This window comes from Beta vulgaris, chromosome 6 (genome assembly GCF_026745355.1).
Source record: "Beta vulgaris subsp. vulgaris cultivar EL10 chromosome 6, EL10.2, whole genome shotgun sequence".
Taxonomy (NCBI): Eukaryota; Viridiplantae; Streptophyta; class Magnoliopsida; order Caryophyllales; family Amaranthaceae; genus Beta; species Beta vulgaris.
The window spans coordinates 52,683,515-52,702,882 of NC_079207.1; positions in this window are offsets into that span (position 1 = coordinate 52,683,515).

Here is a 19,368-nt window from a genome sequence, read left to right on the forward strand (position 1 = left end):
CAGGCTAGGGGCAGTTCCCGTGTGGTCGTTCTCCACATGGTCCGGGATTCAGCTGAATTCAGTTCATTCAGCTAGCCAGGATGGACTGGTCTGGGTAGCTGATGTAGACTATTCTGAATGGGGTACCTAAGGCTTGCCGTGAGGCCTAGTTTGAACCTCTCTTTTCAGGAGCTTTTCGAGCTCACTGGATGTCAAAATAAAGTCAAAAAACAAATAAATAAAAAATAATAGATAGTAATTAAAAAGCAAAATTGCAAAGGTGGACCATTCCAGTCAAAATATGACAAAGTTGTTTTTGAAAATTTTCTTTACTCTACAATGCATTCGGCAATATGTAGCCTTCTTTTCTTTTAATTCTTTTTCTCTACCTTTAGGTCCAAAAAGAAGAAATTTGTCCCTTCTCTAAGGATGACCAATTACCGTCAGAAAACAAACTCCTCAGCCCTACCCACGAATGCGGTCAAAGAGTCTGTGGGAATTGCCATGCAACCTCTGTCCAAAGGATTTCAAGTTATGATGAAGATGAGTTATACTCAAGGAGCCGGATTAGGGCATGATGGTAGGGGAATGAAGCAACCAATCCCCATAGTAGACAAGCAGAACCGACATGGGTTAGGATATGATCCAAGCAACACTTCTCAAAACACTAAAAAACCTTCTTTTACCCTCAATGGTCAGTTCGTCCTGGAAGGAGATATTCAGCCATACCACGAATTTTCAAAACCGTGGCTTAGTAGGAAAGAACAAGAGATTTTATCGGAATTGGAGATATTCTTCAATGAAGCTATGAATTTGGACTTAATCAAAAGTTGGTTTGTCCAAGAACAAAACATGAAAAAAGAAAATGACTGGGTGGATAATCTGGAACATGGAGTCCTTTTTGAGTCCTCTGGGGATGGGGATTTTGACTCGGTGCCTTTGATGATACCTTTTGGCGAAAACATTGAACATGAGTGGAGTATTGAATGTCAAGCAAAAGACGGGCCTATAGAATTTAAAACTTTTTTAGGAAATCATCCTCTACATCCATCTCATGAAAATACCTTTTCACCTTCTTCAAATGGATATCATACCAAAAGTTCATCTTCCAGCCAATCTACCTTGCATACACAGTCAAAAGAATCTAATAGTGAGGAAATTGAATGTGAACCTTTATCTAAATACATTTGCATGCAAGATGTTATTTCTGACAGAGAATTTGATAATGATGAAGCACTTGATACAACTGAAACATACATAAAACCCATGGAAGAATCCATTATAATTAATATTGGTACAAAAAATGCTATCAAAGAAGTCAAAATAGGATCATCCCTCTCCCCAATAACTGAACAATCTATGTTTATTGCATTATTAAAAGAGTATGTAAATGTGTTCGCATGGTCTTATGCAGATATGCCTGGTGTTTATAGAGAAATTGCGGAACATCGTACTCCGTTACATCCTGAAAGCAAGCCTAAGCAACAAAAGCTCCGCCGAATAAAGCCAGAGGTTAGTCTGAAAGTGAAAGAAGAAATCCAAAAATAACTTGACGCCAAATTCATCCAAGCTGTAAAACATCAAAGTTGGCTCCCCAATATAGTGGTTGTACCTAAAAAGGATGGGAGAGTTCGGGTATGCATCGATTTTCGAGATTTGAATGTTGCGTCACCAAAAGATTGCTTTCCTTTACCCCACATTGATGTTCTTGTTGATAGTACGACTGGTCATGCAATGTTTTCCTTCATGGATGGATTCTCAGGGTATAATCAAATAATCAGGGCTCAAGAAGACATGACAAAGACATCTTTCATCACTACATGGGGCACTTTTTGCTATCGAGTTATGCCTTTTGGTCTCAAGAATGCTAGAGCCACAAATCAAAGGGCTGCAACCACTATACTTCATGACCTCATCCTCGACATTGTGGAGGTTTATGTAGATGACATGATTGTGAAAAGTGAAGGTCGTGAGGGGCATATTCCTGCATTAAGGTCCTTCTTTGAAAGAATCAAGAAATACAATTTAAGGTTAAACCCTCAAAAATGTTTGTTTGGCGTCACTTCGAGGAAATTGTGGGATTCATTGTCAGTCAAGACGGTATCATATTGGACTCTGAAAAGGTAAAAACTATTCAAGGACTACCTCCTCCAAAAACAGAAAAAGAAGTAAGAGGATTTCTCGCCAGAATTCAATATATCAACAGGTTCATCTCACAACTCACTATGAGATGTGAACCTATATTTAAGCTGCTCAGAAAAGGAGCATCCCATGAGTGGAATGAAGAATGTCAACAAGCTCTTGATTCTATGAAAGAATACCTTTCAAATCCACCTATTCTGATGCCACCTAGATCAGGAGAACCTCTGATTTTGTCCCTCACTATCACAGAATCGGTTATGGGAGCTCTCTTAGCCCAATATCAGGAGGGAACAAAGAAAGAGATTGCCATATACTATCTCAGCAAGAAATTCCTGGAGTATGAGACAAGATATACCTCATTGGAAAAAGCATGTATCTCCTTGGTCTATGCCATGAAGAAGTTGAAGCATCACCTTCAAGCTCATACCACTTATCTGATCTCAAGACTTAATCCAATCAATATCTGTTTGAAAAACCCATTCTTAGCGAAAGATTGGTAAGATGGCATGCTATGCTTTCTGAGTTTGATATTTAATGTGTCAGCTAGAAATCTGTTAAAGGACGAGCCATATTTGAAGCCCTAGCAGAAGGACCAGTGTCAGTAGATGAGTATGATGATGCATTCTTCGATGAGTAGTTAAGCTTTATTGACAATCCACAATGGTGCATGAACTTTGATGGAGCCTCTAATAGGAGAGCTAATGGAGCAGGTGTTTTGTTAGTAGATCCTGATGGTGTCCATATCCCATTTGCTGTCAAGCTGGATTTCCCAACAAAAAATAATACAGCTGAGTATGAAGCTTGTATATATGGAGTAAAGGCCGCCTTGGTAGCAAGGGCTAGACATCTCACTATGTATGGAGATTCTAATCTCATCATATCTCAAACAATAGGAATATGAAGGGTTAGAGATGAGAGACTTCAACTCTACATTGAGTACCTTCAAGAGTTGATCCTTTATTTTGATAACATCAGCTTCAAACATCTTCCTCGAGAACAAAATAGTTTCACTGATGCTTTAGCCAATCTCGCTGTTAATTTAACATGGGAAAATGGTACAAAGATCCAGTTAGTTTTAATTGAAGAAAGGAAGGGACCAACGGTGACGGTAGCACAAATTGTCTCTGTGCTGGTTCAACGAGATGATGATGATGATGTCTGGTACAAGGATATCAATAATATTCTGGAAACAATGCAATATCCAGAGGGAAGTGGCAAGAAGGACCGTATAGCCATCAGAAGGCTAGCTGCTCATTTTCTCATACTAAAAGGCATATTGTATCACAAAGGATTTAATGGTACTCTATAACTCTGCGTAAATGACAGCGAAAAGTTAAGTCATCATGGAGAAGTTCATGGAGGGGAATGTGGACCCCATATGAATTGAATGGAAGAATGCTGGCTCATAAAATTTTACGAGCAGGTTTCTATTGGAGCACTATAGAAGGTGATTGCATTAGCCTTCTCCGCGCCTGTAAGCAATGTCAAATATTTGCTATCCTCAATCATATGCCACCTGTGTCATTACAAAATATGACTTCTCCTTGACCGTTTTCAAGTTGGGGCATAGACATAGTCAGACAAAATCATCCAAAGGCTTCAAATGGGCATCAATATATTCTTGTAGCAATTGATTACTTTTCGAAGTGGGTTGAAGCTGCATCATTTTCGAAGCTAGGGGCAAAGCAAGTCTTGAAATTTGTGATTAACAACATCATCTGTCAGTATGGCATACCTTTTGAAATCATCTCTGATAATGGATCACAATTTGAGGGTCATTTGAATACCACTCTTGCAAAATATCCAATCAAGCATCATCAGTCCTCACTTTATCGTCCCCAAACAAATGGAGCGGTAGAAGTAACCAATAAGACAATCAAGACTATTGTTGCCAAGATGACTGAAAAGACTAGGGAATGACATGACAAACTGCCATATGCTCTTTGGGGATACAGGATATCAATTAGGACTACAACAGGAACAACCCCGTATTCTTTGGTTTACGGGATGGAGCCAATCCTACCAGTTGAAGTGGAGATACAATCTCTCAAGATCATAGCAGAAAGTGAAATCTCGGAAGACTAGTGGCACAAAACTCGCTACGATGAGCTTGCATTCGCATATGAGCGCTGACTACAAGCATTGCATAACATCCAACTCTATCAGCGGAGAATTGCTCGTGCATTTAGCAAAAGGGTTCGAGATAGAGACATCCAAGAAGGCGATCTAGTTTAAAAAGAAAATAGAGCTCCGTTGCATGATGATAAGTCATTTATATATATAGTTTTTAGGTACATTTAGGTTGCATTTTAGAGTATTTAGTTTCATATTTAGGTTCATTATTGCATTATATTCTTAAGTTTTGCATTTCTACTCCTATTCGGTATGTTTTCTTGTTTTTGATGAATTTCAGGCATTGAAAACGTATTTGGATTATGATTAGCTAAACTTGAGGATTAGGAGCACTTGGAAAGGAGTTACAATGCATAAGGATCGTATGGATATGTCATAGTACGAGTTTGAGCAAAAACGTTAACGAAGCAGAAAATCATTAGAAGAATGTGAAAAAGAGTCACGTCTACTCTTCTGATCATAACTTTTTATCTGCTTCTTAAAATCGAGTAATTCCAGCATATTTGGAAACTAGACTTGAAGAGCTTTCCAACGATAGGTGACACGCCCTGAGGAGACTTCTAGTCAAGGAGTTATGCCTTTTGGAAGATTGCACTATTTCTGCTGGAATCTGCCATGCGTACGCGCGGATGACTAATCTGCCCATTAATGATTTAATTAAGACTTTCCTTATCTTGTAAAATTACTTTCCTAGTTATTTTAGGTTATTGAATATTATTTAGATAGGTTTTCAATTCTTTTTTCTCTCTCCACCTCCCCTTTCACGTTATTTTTTCATCTTCTTAGGTTTTAGTTTTCTCTCCTCTTTTTCTCTCTAGTTGCTAGTTGTAAACCCTAGTTTTTCATGTTCTTCTTTAATTCATTAGTATTATTATTTCATTCTCTCTCTTTCATTGATTTCTTTTAATTATGTTTTCCTTTCTCTTTCTAGATGTAGTTTTTATTCTTTATTCCATGATTGAATAGTTATTATTCCTAGGGTTTGGAAATCCATGTTTATATAATATGATTTGATTGATATTTATTCATGGTTTGATTAGTTATTGATTTCTCTAATTGATTAGTGTTTTCTTGTTAATTTTGCAATCTGATCAATTGTCTGATTAAATATTGCTAATATCGAGTCATAGATCGAGAGATAGTACTCTTTAGAGGCTTACCTGCAATTAGCAAATCTGATTATGTTGAGCGACCGTACTAGCATATGTTGATTTGAGAGCGTTAATGCCTGACCAAGGATTAACCTGTGCTCTAGATATATGATTAATTGAACTGTGATGATATTTTGATAGTTTATAAGTATAAATATGGTGAACCATTTTCCTAGATCTTTTTAGTTTGATATTCAAAGGTTGATTAGTTTAGAACTTTAATTCAGATATTTGTGATCTTGTTTAGTTTCTCCATACCTTAGAAACTATATTAAAACGACCATCTCTCTGTGGATTCGACCCTACTTCCCTACTACATTGTTAGAAGGTTTTGCAGGAATTATTTTTGACGGGTGTACGACAGCCTATCAAATTTTGGCGCCGTTGCCGGGGAGACGGTATTGTTTTATTTAGTTTTTATTGTTGGTGAGACTAAATTTTATTTTTTTTTCTTTCCCTTTTTTTGAATTTTTTTATTTTTTTATCTTTTTTTAGCATCATGGAGTCATGCTATTTTGATGATGGGGATAATTATTTTGCTAGGCAACATAGTAATAATTCTTGGAATTCTCATGTTTGCAGTTTTGATGCATCATATCAAAATCCTCCCAATTTTTACATGAGTTCTCCAGAATTACCTCATATGTTATGTGAACCCCATGTACATGGTAGTGATTCTAGAGCAATTTTTTCTTTTCCTCAGTATGAAAATGAAGTGTTTTGGAAGTATTATCATAGGCTTGGTGATTTTATTGGTCCTAATAATGAAATTGAACTGTGGGATATGTGCCTAGTGATTTATGAGGGGTTAAATGAAGAAACTAGGATGGTGGTAGAATTTATGTGTAGTGGAGGATTTCTATTTCAATCCCCTGATTATTGTTGGGACTTAATTGTGTGGTTGGCTAGGGATACTTATGAGTGGGTGATGTCTTCATCTGCTCTTTCACCCCAAACTTACATGACACTACCCCCTTATTGTTCTAATTGTCAGTCTACTTCTCATGATTTTTTTTTTCGTGTGATGTGACATTAGTAGATGGTTTTGACCCCTCTTTCCAATTTGAATGCCAATCTGCTCAGAATTCTAGCCCCAATCCGTTTATTTATGATGATAATGAGGGGTGGATAATAAATGAGAGATATTGTGATGATGAAAAGATTAAAAGAACGACTAATGTGATGGATGTTTTGCAGGAGGCAGAATTCATAGTTAAAATTTCCTCTCTAGAGGAAAGTCAAGTTGAGCGTGAGGTAATTTATGAGTCTTTATCGGTATCCCATACTGTTTTTGAGTCTCATGTTCCATTCTCTCACAAACTTGATCTTATTCCTTCTTCTCCTATATTATATCCTTCACCGTTCCATCTTTCTCCCCTTTTGAATGACTTTCATGATAATGTAAATAATGTACAATTATTTTGTTTTCCTTCTTTTGAATCATGTAAAAATACTAACAATTTCTCTTTTACTTCTTCTTGTAAATATAATTTTTCCTTTGATTTTTCCTTTTGTAGTTTTAGTAATTTTTTTAGTACTAACTTTTTTCATTTTTCCTTTTCACTCTTATATAATATGGTTAGAGATGTCTGCAGGAACATATGATAAGCTTCTTAGAGTATTGAACTATTATGAGTGATCTACTAGTCTTAAACGGTCATGCAAGACCTTAAATTTGCGCTTTTCGGGAGGCAACCCGAGTTTTGACTTAGTTTATTTCTTCTTTTCTTTACTTTTTATTTTGATTATTATCTTTTTTTTTCATTCTTTGTATGTGATTTTTGGTGTGTTGTTGTTGGTTCTTGTGATTGTAGGTGGAATTTGAAAGTGAAAAGAATATTAAAGAAAAAAAACATGGAGCATTAGCAGTGTAGCAGCGCCCAGTAGGCAGTAGACACCACGGCCAGGCTGTGGGCTTCATTGGTTCATCCCCACGCCACGCCTGGCCCGTGGCTCCCCTTTCCATCTCGTCACATAGACCAACGCCGGTCACCTCGCTCCTCTGCGCACCACCACCATCACATCACCGGTACATCTCCACCAGCGACCACCGCCACCACTTAACGACAATCCAGCAGCCTTTTCTTAGCTTCGAAATCCCGCACACCCCTCTCTCCCCATCCCACGTCCTTTACCATATCTCCGGCGCCGTCAACATCCGTCCCTGCAAACGACCACCCACAACCCACCTCACTCGCCACCACCAGCAGACTTTTCACCGCATCCCCTTTTTCCTCGTTTCTTTCTTTCGTCCATCACGCATCCTCTGCTTCACTCCATTCCAGACCACCACCTGCATCGGAATTCCTCACTTGCTCAACACCACCCAATCACCACCCACTTTCACATGCGCACCACCACCTTACTGCGGTATCCATCAGCCGGGCGCGCACTCACCCCCTTTTCCCCTGCTTCTTTCGTCCTCACTCACACTCTGCTTCTCTCCATCACAATTCACAGATAACCACCAAAAATCGGCGCGCCACCACCATCCAATCTCCATTGACCGCCGTGTCCAACATCCCCGCACCATCATCACAACTTCCATCTTCTTCGGCCAAGCCACGAACCTTGTTACCCTATGATCTTTTATGTCTTCTTTATTCTTTTTTTTTTCCCTTTTCTTTTATTTCTTCTTTTTCTTTTATTTCCTCTTTTTTTTTTCTTCATCATTTGTTTTAGTCTGATTTTTTTTCCTTTTTATTTTTATTTCTTCTTATTATTACCTTTTCCCTTGATCATCTAATTCCTTTTTCTCTCTTTAATTCATGCTTGTTGTAGGATTTGTGCAAGTGACAACAAAATACTCCAGTTAGTCTTCAAGAACTCATACAATGTGATTTTTAAGCTTATCCGATACTTCAATTGGGTAGTGAGCTTTTATATTTGTATTGTTAATATTCTTGATATGATTTTGACATTTTTTGCTTGGATTTTTATTTTGATGTCCTCTTGTAAGAATCTTTTTAACAGATTGGTTGAATTTTTGGATTGTTGGAGTTTGTGTGTGGTCTTGGTGGTGTGTTGTGGCTTTTGGTGGACACCTTTAGTGATTTGGTGATCCCGAGGTTGCTTTTGGTTCTTTCTCTGAACTGGTTTTTGCAGTGAGGACACTGCAAATTCTAGCTTGGGGGAGGAATATTCTATCCTTTATTGCTTTCTAGTGTAGATTTCATTGCTTTCGTAGGATGTTGCACGATTTGTACTGCTTATTAGGAGTGGGAGTTTACGTGTAACCAAAAAAATTGTACTGCTTTCTTAGTTGCATTAGCATATTTCATCTAATTTTAGTTGCATCTATGAGACTACTGCTAAAATTTTTTGAGAACCTTGTTGATATTTTACTACATTTGTTAAGTGTCACCCATCTTGTTCGTGATACTTCATAGCACGATTGTTTCGCAACTGATTGTTTGTGGTAAGATTGATTGACTCTCTCTGGCTTACTTTAACATTACTATGCAGACCTTAACCTAAGTGAGCTTTTGTGCCTATAAACTGACGTATATGTGTCAGTTTTGTTCTTCATGTGTGATTAGTTCCTCGTTGTTGCATTGATCTTGACTTTGACTTGGTACTCCTTGATATTTATAGTGCATACATTTTGATATGATTGAGGCATTTCATTTGATGATCTTAGTTATTCTTATTTTCATATTATCCTTCCTCTAGCCCTGCTGAGCCTTTTCTGACTTTGTTTGATTGATACCTACATTACAATCCATTGGCCTCATTTGATTCTTGTCCCAAGCCTAGCTTGGGGGAGCGAGTATTAGTTTCGGTTTGGTTTGAATTGAATTGAAGTGCTCTATTTGTGGTTAGAAGGATGAAAAATATGTTTAGTGAGATTAGAAATTGAAATGAAAGTTTGTACAAAAGAAACACAAAAAAAAAGTGAAAAATAAAATGAAAAAGATGTGAAAAAGAGTTGTGAATAAAGTGAAATAAAAAGGGTTATGATTGAATTTCTTGAGTGAAAAAGGTTGTTGATTATATTTGGAGATTGTTGGTTGTTGCACGGAGTTTTTGTGACTTTTATGGTCATGTTTTCAGTTATATGATGTCCCCCTTCTGTTTTTTTCCACCACATTCCCAAATTATTTCCATACCTTTAACCTCACCCCATTACAACCCTTAAAAGTCCTCTTATCATTATGTATTGTATTGTGAGTATTAAGTGAGTAAAAAGTCAAAGTTAAAGAGTATTTGCTTCATCTGAGTCGACTATTTAGGTTGAGAGTCATTATTTACCCTTAAACACATGAGAGATTTGAGTGCACATAACTATAGTGAGGTCTGTCATGTTTGGTTAAATCCAGTTTGGGAGATGGATGTGTGGTATGATTGGAGAGTCGATTGCGATACATGATTGCTATGTTTTCGAGATTGTTTCGATGCTTGTTTATGTAGTGATTATATCTCTTGTTTCTCAATTGAGTTTTAGCCCTGTTGTAGTCCTATATTGTAGGTTGTCTAACTTTTCCGATGTCTATGTCTTATTGCTTGAGGACAAGCAATGGTTTAGCTTGGGGGAGTTTGATAAGTCATTTATATATATAGTTTTTACGTGCATTTAGGTTTCATTTCAGAGCATAGGTTCATTATTGCATTATATTCTTAAGTTTTGCATTTCTACTCCTATTCGGTATGTTTTCTTGTTTTTGATGAATTTCAGGCATTGAGAACCTATTTGGATTATGATTAGCTAAACTTGAGGATTAGGAGCACTTGAAAAGGAGTTACAATGCATAAGGACCGTATGGATATGTCATAGTACGAGTTTGAGCAAAAACGAAGCGGAAAATCATTAGAAGAAATGTGAAAAAGAGTCACGTCTACTCTTCTGATCATAACTATTGATGTTCTTCTTAAAATCGAGTAATTCCAGCATATTTGGAAACTAGACTTGAAGAGCTTTCCAACGATAGGTGGCACGCCTCGAGGAGACTTGTAGTCAAGGAGTTATGCCTTTCGGAAAATTGCACTATTTCTGCTGGAATCTGCCACGCGTACGCGCGGATGACTAATCCGCCCGTTAATGATTTAATTAAGACTTTCCTTATCTTGTAAAATTACTTTCCTAGTCATTTTAGGTTATTGAATATTATTTAGATATGTTTTCTTTCTTTTTCTCTCTCCACTCCCCTTTCACGTTATTTTTCATCTAGGTTTTAGTTTTCTCTCCTCTCTTTCTCTCTAGTTGCTAGTTGTAAATCCTAGTTTTTCTGTTCTTCTTTAATTCATTATATTATTATTCATTCTCTCTCTTTCATTGATTTCTTTTAATTATGTTTTCCTTTCTCTTTCTAGATGTAGTTTTTATTCTTTATTCCATGATTGAATAGTTATTGTTCTTAGGGTTTGGGAATCCATGTTTATATAATATGATTTGATTGATATTTATTCATGGTTTGATTAGTTATTGATTTCTCTAATTGATTAGTGTTTTTCTTGTTAATTTTGCAATCTGTTTAATTGTCTGATTAAATATTGCTAATATCGAGTCATAGATCGAGAGATAGTACTCTTTAGAGGCTTACCTGCAATTAGCAAATCTGATTATGTTGAGCGACCGTACTAGCATATGTTGATTTGAGAGCGTTAATGCCTGACCAAGGATTAACCTGTGCTCTAGATATATGATTAATTGAACTGTGATGATATTTTGATAGTTTATAAGTATAAATATGGTGAACCATTTCCCTAGATCTTTTTAGTTTGATATTCGTAGGTTGATTAGTTTAGAACTTTAATTCAGATATTTGTGATCTTGTTTAGTTTCTCCATACCTTAGAAACTATATTAAAACGACCATCTCTCTGTGGATTCGACCCTACTTACCCCTACTACATTGTTAGAAGGTTTTGCAGGAATTATTTTTGACGGGTGTACGACAGCCTATCACATGATCCTCGAGGAAATTCCAGCCTAACTGGTATGGACCATTCCTGGTCAAGCATGTCACCACGACTTGAGCAGTAAAGCTAATGGATTTTGATGGAAATGAGTTCACCCATTTCACTAATCTTGATCAGTTGAAGAAATATTACGCTTAGGCCTCAAAGTATTTGTAATTATCATGGTCAGGTAACCAAGTAGTTTGTGGGTTTTGTATCCTATCTGGTTATTTTTAATAAACATTCCATGAGTTTCCAAGATGTTCATATTATGTATGCAAAAAAAAAAAGAAGTAAAAAAAACGAAAAAAATGAAAAAAAATGAAAAAAGGAAATAAAAACGAAAAAAGAAAAAAAGAAAGACGGAAAAGAGGAAAAAAGGAACAAGGAAAAAATGATGAAACATTTCTTTAATTGTTAAGGTTTATATGTTATGCTTTTATGTGTCATATGATTAGTTAATTATGATTTGCATGTCATATTTAATGTTAAAGTGTGCATGTGTTTAGAATTGTGTTCACATTGAATTTCTCACAAACAGATCTTTCATTCATCCCAACTGGGGTACTTCATTTCATACATAAAAGGACATAAAGTCTTCATTTCCTACAAACTCAAAAAAAAGCAACATAGAAAATAAACATGACAATTCCCTCAAACCCTTCTCCTCTTCATGGTAGGCCCGTTTGAATCTTCGTCTTGACCAATATCTGCTACAAGCCATTGAATATAATCTTCATCAATTAGTGGAAAAGAAGGTTCCGAGAGCGCTAACATAATTTAGCCCTTTGCCATATAGTAGGCATTCTCTAAATACCACTTATATCAGCCTCATAAGCGGTACAAGATGGAAGAACCTGGAGGGCAGGACTATGCTCTTGCTTCCAACCAATTTGCCTTAGAATCTCCATAGAAGGCAGAAAGTGACTTGGCAGAGCCCGGATAATTGTACACCTCTGCGACTAGAATTGCAATATACAATTGCACTAATGCCAAGGTGGCTTGTGACCCACTTTATGTCTTGATATAAGAAAAGATCCTCCCACCCACCATTTTTGCTAAGTTGATAGAAGAAAGGTAGAAGACCTCTCTCCCGGACATGACTAGTTTTGTACGTAAGACTCTTGTGAGGTTTCATGAGAGAAAATTTTTCTAATAACCATAAATGAAGGGCTAATGGACATCCCTTCACAAAGCTTTGAGGGTTTATTTTGAGTTCGTCTAAGCCAAGGAACATTTCCCCCAAAATAAGTGGTCCAAGATGACCCCCGCTAACAATTTGAGGAATAAGTGAAAGACATTGAACATGACATGTATTTAAAGACCATTTAGTGAGGGTGCTTCCCAAAATCATAAGAATGCAAGCATTTTCTCTGGCAATCCTATAGTTGGCATTGTTAGAAAATTGCCAAGTGCCAAATTGGAAAGTCAATAATAAGTTGACAAGAAATACATCACCATATTGTAGGTAGTTTCCATGAAGACTTTCGGGAAGATGTAAAATCGTTGATAAATCTCCCGAGATCCTGGTAGGAGATCTAGGTGTGATAACTGGACCGTTGGATGGTAAGCCTAGCAAACCTTTGACCTCTTCAACAAGAGGCACAATCTCCCGGTCTCCAAAGCGAAAGACATGGCAAGTTTCATCCCAAAAATTAGAAGCATCATAAATCATGTCGTAACAAATAGAAAGTGAAAGCAAAGGCATAAAGCACCTTAGTGAAGCGGGAAGAGGAAAAGGATTGCCTTGGTTGCTACAAGTTTCTTGTAATCCCCGAGAGTTGTTTTTTCTCATGACTCTGTATTTCATTGACTTCTTCATAAGTAAGAACCATTTTTGGTGAAAGGAAAATTTAGAGAAAAGATTGGAGTAGTGGAAGTGGTGCATTTGGAAATGAAGAGCCATGCCCCTTTTATAGATGGAAAAGATGATCATCCATGATTCATGCCATGGACAAAAGGTTTGAGTACTGTCCATAGGATAATAAGGAGCATCCTTCACAATGGTTAATGACCAAGCATTTGTGGTATGGGAATATTTACTAAAGTCGAACATAAAAAAAACTGTGTCAATGATGAATCAAGAACGTTGATACGATCCCTTTTCCTAATGATCATCCAAAATAATGACCTTGACCAATCTATTTTATATACTGATCATCATTTTCTAATAAAGCAAATAAGCATTATGAATGAAAATTTTTATGAAAGATTTCGGAAAAAAACAGATAAAATTTTTCCATATGAAGTTTGGCCCACCATAGAAAGTAATAACCCTTGATCAGCCCTTCTAAGTGACGTGACCTGACAATGCGTCACTCTAAGATGACATGACCTGACGATGTCATAATTTGAGGTGACATGATAAAACACGGAGTCATAAAAAGTAAGTAATGGTAACTTGACAACTTGTTTGTCATCAAGATCATGAAAAAAAACTGTAAAAAACTGGAATCGACCTGTTGATTGCCGAAATTTCTCACATTAACAAAAGACAAATTCATAAGACTAAAAAAAAGACGATGATGAAATCGCATTTTCAAAGTTTAGAAAATTAATTGGAATTTTCTACCTCAGACGACATTAATGTCGCATTTCAAATTTTAGAAAATTAATTGGGATTTTCTGCTTAAGACGACGATAAAGTCGCATTTTCAAAAGCAAATTGATTGAGATTTTCTACCTAAGACGAAGATAACAAGTCACATTTAAAACTTTTAGAAAATTAATTGGGATTTTCTACTTAAGACGGTTATGAAATCGTATTTTCAAAATTTAGAAAATTAGTTGGGATTTTCCACCTAAGACGACATTAAAGTCGCATTTTAAATTTTAGAAAATTAATTGGGATTATCTACTTAAGACGAAAATATAATCGCATTTTCAATTTTAGGAAATTAATTGGGATTTTCTATTGAAAGACGACGTCAAAGTCGCATGTCCTATTTTAGAAATTTAATCGGGATTTTCTATTTAAAGCACACATCAACAGAAATCGTAAGTCATGATAACTATTTTCTACGGAGAATATGTTATCTTGAAAGAAAGTTTTTGTCGAAATTCTGTGTCTTTTAGAACACTGGCCATCATTTTCTCCAAAATCCGACCAATGTGGGGCATTCTATAGACACCAAATTTTGAAACCCTTCTTCCGATAGAACCCTTTTTCGGATAAATAAAGGTTTTGAAAAATAAAAATAACAAAATCATCATGCATCGTGGAGTGCGTGCCCCGGAGCGCGAGTTTCAATCCATCGCACAATTTTTTTTTGTTTTTTTTTTTTGCATATTAATCATACAGTTTCGACTTCATTAGAAGTATAATTTTCGTGAGTCATAGTCAATAACTACAACCACCGTTTTAATAAAATGATTCATAATATAATTATGCTCGTCTTTATTAATTTAACGAGTTTTCGTTATTTGTCTTAAGTTAGTCTTTCAGAAAAATGAAAAAAACGAGTTGCGATTAGGCGTCGGGATTTTGGTCGTATCCCAAAACGGGCATTAATCAGTTTTCTTGATGGTCAAGTCATTGTTCATTGGATAAAGAATAATTTTTTTTTATCCACTAAACACATCCTTTATCCATTAGTTAGAGAATAAGAAATATGAAAAGATGTGAGAATAAAATATTTGTGTTTCCAAAGAGATTTGATGATGTCATTAGGGTGAGGTCATTAGAATGATGTCAGTAAAGTGATTAAGGATGAAGAAAATCAGATTTTTTGGATGAAAAATCTGATTTTCTCCCTCTTTGAAATCCTAGTTCACCTCCCTCATTTCTCTATAAATAATACTCTCCAAAATTCACTTCAAAACGAAGTTGAAAAGAGTTCAACTTAAAGTCACTAATTCTCTCATCTACTCCACTACTCTTCTCCTTCTTAATCTTTTCATCTAAGTAAAAGTATTAATTAGTAAGTTAAAGAAGTTCATCAAAAGGAAAAAAACACAAAAAGAGTTTAAGTTAGCAATTAAGAAGATTTAGAAACTCACTTAGAAATTAAGAAATATCACAAAAAAAAGATAGGAAAATTTGCAAAAAGGAAAGTGCATCATTGAGCTAGGAAGGTAAAGTTGAAGTTCTTATTATTTTGATTATCTTCTTAATCATCTACTAGCTCTTTCCTTCTTTTCTTCTTATTATTTTTTAATCTTTGGAGTGATTTGGGTATGTGGAAGTCCTAATAGGTTCCCAACCTTAAATCACCCCACCTAGAATAGTCATCTCTAATGGGGTGACTCTTAGAAAACAATGTGATTATGTGATTTTTCATTTTTCCTTAATCAAGTTGTTATTCATCACAAAAAATGATTTTATAAAAAAAATTCAAGATAGTTGTGCATAAACATCTCCATAAAAAATGAAAATGTGATGCTGTAACTATAATCAGTTTTAATTTCGTACTTCATTCCATTTTTTGTCTATATTATCAGAATATTTTGTAGGATTTAATTTTTTCGTATTAATTTCAAGATTTTTCAAGCAACCGCGCTTTGAAATTTCTGAAAAACAAATTTTGGATAAATAATTAAAAATCATACAATTTTGTTGTGCAAAACTGATTTTGTTCAGTACCATCTAACCTTGTTCTGTCAGTAAAGTTAAAACTAAAATAATTTAGATAAAACTAAAAACATCAAGTTTGAATAAAACATCAGTAGCTTTTCAAAAACATAAAAATCATATTCATATTAATTGTATACAATTTAACAACATTTTTACAAAAACGTTTATGTAAATCACTAAATTCCAGAAAACTGATTTTCCTTTCAGTTAAGGAAATAAAACAAAATGGTCTTAAAAGTTTCCAATTCAAGTTAAAATTTCCAGCCTAGTTTCTCAAAGTGTCTAGAATGTTCATACCAAATTTCACTTCAAAATAAGTTCAATATAATAGATCTCAAAGAACAAGTTGAATAAAGGTCTTGTTTTGACCAGTTTGAGTATAAAATTCACTATAATTCAAGTGGTCACTAAAAACTTGTGAAATTTTGATACAACATAAAGAACTAACTGATTATCCATAAATGTATCCTATGCTCCATTTAATACTTTGTACAAAAAGTTATGAGTTTTGTAAGTTAGTACGAGAACAAAAAAGACAATCTGGAAAATGAAATAAAGTAATTAATTCAACTTTCATAAAAAAATGTTTTCTTTTCATACGAAAATGTGAATAAAAAATCATGAATTCCTTAAGTTTATCTTAAAATGACTCATTTTATTATGTAAAATAGAAATCAATAAAAAGTCATAAAAAATCAAAATCAAAGAGGTTAATTCATCTTTAATTTTTCCAAGTATATAAACAAACATGAATTCCAAACCTCATTCAAGGAAATAAAGATCAAGGAGCATCATGATAAAGATTAAGATTGAAGATTTGTATAGATCATATATTTTGTACATATTATTGTAATAATAGTTTCTTTGTAAATAATTATTGCATCACTCAATTTATAAAAAAACATGGAGATGTTTATGCATAATTTTCATGAATAATTCCACAACTCTTTTTAATAAAATAAGCAACCAATATTAAAAATATTACATGTTGGGCCAATACACCATAGTATATGAATCAAATGACCCAATCTCAATTAAGGGGAAAAATTACAAATCTAACTAAGTTAAATTGTATGATGATCCATCTTACATTTTAAAAATGTGTTCTCCATATTCAATTGGATTAATCATATAATTTGACATAATTAGATTGGTAATTATGATCTCCGAATTGATTTTAGGCCGTTTTACGTGTCTCACTTTAAATAGCCAATTTCAATTAGCCAAACACAAATCTCCAAATTCAATCTCAAATTGATCATTTCTGAATGACTTAATAATCTTTAATTAAGATTATTTCTCAAAATCCTTCAATTAGGAAGCAAACCTTTTTTTTTTATCAAAAATTAGGAAGCAAACCTTCTAAGACCTCTCGAAAATCATAAACGTAATCACTATTAAGGTGATTATTTCAATCCTCGATTAATCGCTAATTAGAGCGGTTAACTCAAGCTTCCTTTAATCACTATTTAGGGTGATTATCTTCAATCTCATTTAATCTCTAATTAGAGTGATTACTTCAAACCCTAATAATCGTAGGACGATTGTTTTTCTCATTTAGTCACCAATTAGAGTGATTATCTTAAATCTTGGTTAACCACCAATTAAGGTGATTAGCTTAACCTTTCATCATATTTAATCACTAATTAGAGTGATTATCATAAACCTTAATAATCATCAATATTTCCTAACCTTCATTATTAATCACTAATCAAGGTGATTAGCTTTTCATTTTAATCACTAATTAGGTTGATTACTTATTTCCTTCCTTATTAATCACTAATTAAGGTGATTATTTTGGTCTTTCATATTTGATCACTAATTAAAGTGATTATCTTAATCTGATTTCAATCACTAATTGGAGTGATTACCTCATTTTAAATAAATTTGTTTAATTCTAAAAGTGAGTTATTCATAATCTATTCCCCTCTCTTCTTCCCCCCAGTGGAATTGGCCATTTAGGGTGAGACATATGCTCGAACTACGACGATTTTGATCCATGAGTGGATTCCAATCCCGCAATGATTGGTACGTAGTGCACTTCAGTGCTCAAACCTACCATGTACAAATGATATATTGGTCGTAAATAAAAATGGTTAATGTGTATATGTGCAAATTATGTGATTTTCTTTCTTTTTAATAGCCATGATTATTTTAAAATGGAAAATAACGCATTTGGTAAGAGCCCGTTCTTTAGAACGTAAGAGGAGATGAGTTCCAGACATTCGCACCTCTTAACCAACACCTCGAACAATATCTCATGGTATGAAAGACTAATTTTCAAAAAGCCTTATCCATATGAACTCATCATCGTTTTAAATGATTTTTCTTGAAATTGATTTTAAAAGTTAAAACGATTTATTAAATAAATTTGTCCCTATTCAGAAATTAATAGGGTGGCGACTTCCAAGTTTTCTAATACTCAAAGTCCAATGAGAGACTTTCGTGGGATTCAGACCGTTAATTAAGACAGTCAAAAATTGGATACCACAACTGCCAGACGCTATCACTCCACCGGAGCCCAGACCCCTCCCTATCACCAATACTCCCCTATCGCCACCACCTCCCTCCTCCTTTCCTCCTTGCTTCTTATCCTTCCTCCTCCTAGCCGAAGCCCAAACCCCCTCGCACGACATGCTTCTCCTCCCATGTTGAACCCTAGTTTTGATGATGACAAAGAAACAAAGATGCAAACTAAGTAGTAAACTAATGAGTTATTTAAGTGTATGGTGTTTAAGGTATCAATGCAAGGAACTGGGAGAATACGAAGTCAATGAAGAAGTCAAGAGAGGATTTCAAAGGCTAAGTAAAGAAGTTTCTATGTTGATACTGGAGCAAGCATTGGATCAAGAAATAGAAGCTAGGCGTTTTATTTTCTAGTTCCAATGTAAAGGAACAAAGAAAGAATGGTAAGGAACGTGGCAGTAATTTGAGAATGAGCGTTTGTTCCTTTGTAAGGAACAAACTAAGTGGCACTTAAGAATATGTTAAAGGAACTGTTAATAAAAGGAACTAGACTTAGGCGTGAAGTATAACGGTTAAAAGTAATGAGTAAGTCATGCCTAATTATAGGAAATTAGTTTTATCTAATTTCAAATGATAAAATCAGTTTTAAAAAAAAATCGTTTTGAGAAAAGATTTTTTTTTCGGAAAATAAAGAAAATAAATATCCGGTTGTTAGAAAGATTTTATTTAAAGATATTATTTTCTTAAAGATTAAAATTCAGTTTAAAGATAAAAGAGTTTTATAAAACTGATTTTCGGATAAGCTCAAGGAACTCCTATTATTAGGAGTAATGGCTATTTATCCACGTTCATTTTAGTTCATGGGATCATGGGACATGATGTAAACGTGTTCCTTAGGGGAAGGAACATCATGGGTTAATGGTTAAACATGTATCAATTTAATCCCACGTTCTTCATAGTATTCACTAAATATAAAGTCTAGATAAGTTCCAAATTGTGTCTGACTAAGTAATTAAGTGAGTTTAAC